The sequence below is a fragment of the Saprolegnia diclina genome (assembly GCF_000281045.1).
Source record: "Saprolegnia diclina VS20 unplaced genomic scaffold supercont1.195, whole genome shotgun sequence".
Taxonomy (NCBI): Eukaryota; Oomycota; class Saprolegniomycetes; order Saprolegniales; family Saprolegniaceae; genus Saprolegnia; species Saprolegnia diclina.
In genome coordinates, this window is record NW_008246262.1 from 5571 (window position 1) to 7587 (window position 2017).

The window sequence follows — 2017 nt, forward strand, 5'->3', positions numbered from 1 at the left end:
AGCAATATGTCGTAATCGTTTATTTGTCCAGAGATTCGCAGGACATTAGCATTGTGTTGTGGCGGCCGTCAGCGATGGGCGAATCCCGCAAAAGGGGCGTTGCGCAGACTACATCAGCAGAAAATGGAAGGTTTCGTCTCTAAAAATACCTGAAATAAAAAAAGGGCCCCGGGTGCCCTGCACAGCTAAGGTCTTCTAGATCGATATTTTTTTGCAAAAATTGTGGTGCGTCGATCATTTTTTGCAATGCCGTGTGGGTTGATATGGATGAGACCTTCTGCGGTGGCTAGAAGCTGAAGCAGCGTAACAAGCGCTTGTGCAAGCGCTGATTCGCCACCGCCAGATGAGCGCCGACGCTATCGGCATAAACGACTCATTCCGTCGACTTCTTTTAGTCTAGCGGTTTAGACACTGGTTTACCACCAGGTAGATCCGGGATCAAGTCCCGGAGAGCACCACTTTCTAATTGGTTATGAGCCCAATATACGCATTTCTCATGCGCGTATCCCAACTAATATAATTCCGAATTTATTTCCATGTCACATATATTTATATCGGGAATTTTTTTTTATTGAAAATAGATTTCCAGCTGGATGTAAGGGTGCGCATTCGCTTTTTTACCTTCATCGCTTTTTGAAAAATGGGCGTTTAAACGCACTTGCTTCAAAATAATATATCAGCTCGACGGCATTAAAATACAATTCTCGTATTCCGAGACATAATAGTCCATTCGATGTGAAAGTTTGCACATTGGTTTTTTAAATTCATATATATATTATGGTACCTTAATTCCAACCCAAACTAAAGTCTCTCTTTTCATAAAATTTAGGTTTGCTCAAGCATACAGTAGTACGGAAGTGCTGGCGCACTCTGGTTCGCGTCGTTGACATTGGTTGTCAAAAATAATGTTGGCCTGCGATCAAAAGATATTCGGCTAAATGCACACAACCTGGAGCTTTATGTAGCGGAAGATGAAGTGTTTGAGAGGCCGCCCAAGCACATTACTTCGTGAGAGCACGTAAATTGATGTAGCGAATATGCCTACAAAGTTTTGTTCGGGTCTGTGTTTCCAAACTCCTCCATTTCCAGGTTTGTGTATTCTAGGGCGGACCGACTTCGCACTATTTCCGAGCTTGTTTAGCTTTAGCTTATACGAATTCATTTCACACATTCAAAAGGTCAATTAGATTATAAAAATGATTAGCGCACGCACGGGTTATCTTCATGCGCCGCAGAATGCTGTGCTTTAGACGCTACATGCACAAGGACCCATGCGTGAGTCGCCAGCCTTGGAGCCCATTTTAATGAGAAACAACATAAAATTACCATCCGGATACGGAGGCTTTAGCTGGGTCATCCCCCGCACGTTCGGACGGGCGAGAGACACCCTATGATTATTGACCCTCGCTAAGGTAAACCATAAAAATAAACTAGCCACCAATAATTTTATAACGATCGTGCTCATTGGCATTAGCAGCAATTCTGACACGGGGTACCACATGAAGCAAAGAGCCGTAAACACTTTTTGGGCGCCGCATTGATATGCATTTACGATTGGTCAGCACCGTGCTGTCCGAAACACAGGACCTGATGTTTGTTTCCCTAAGTCTACCTTAACGCAACGAGAGTCACTATTTTAATTGGATGTTTCGCGAGGCTGATTGCTTGTCGCCAGATCTGTGGCCATTTGCCGCCGTCTTCTAGCTCGTCAGCCCTCCCGGCGCCATTCGAATGCGCGCTGCTGAGTCCGTGAAAAACTCTAGACGATTAATATTCGAATCCCAGTTCCACGTCGTCCGTGCTCAAGTGAACCTCGCCTATTCTTCGTCCCGATACATAATAATATTTTTACCCCGTTTCATTTATTAGCAAAAAAATACGTGATTTGTTTTCGTATTTTTAAAATGAATACATCATATATATGACCGTGCTATGGGTTATCTTTATTATATATATTTATATATATATGAACGTGTTCCGCGTTATCTTTATTATGACACAAAGACTTCGCATACGT

General features: G+C 43.1%; 1 pseudogene across 1 annotated transcript; it reads left to right on the forward strand.

Annotated features, from left to right (window-relative positions):
* Positions 1-385: 385 nt before the first annotated feature.
* On the forward strand, positions 386-457 carry SDRG_17084 (annotated as a pseudogene). The gene has a single exon. The product of its transcript is annotated as a tRNA-OTHER (tRNA).
* The last annotated feature ends 1560 nt before the right edge of the window (positions 458-2017 follow it).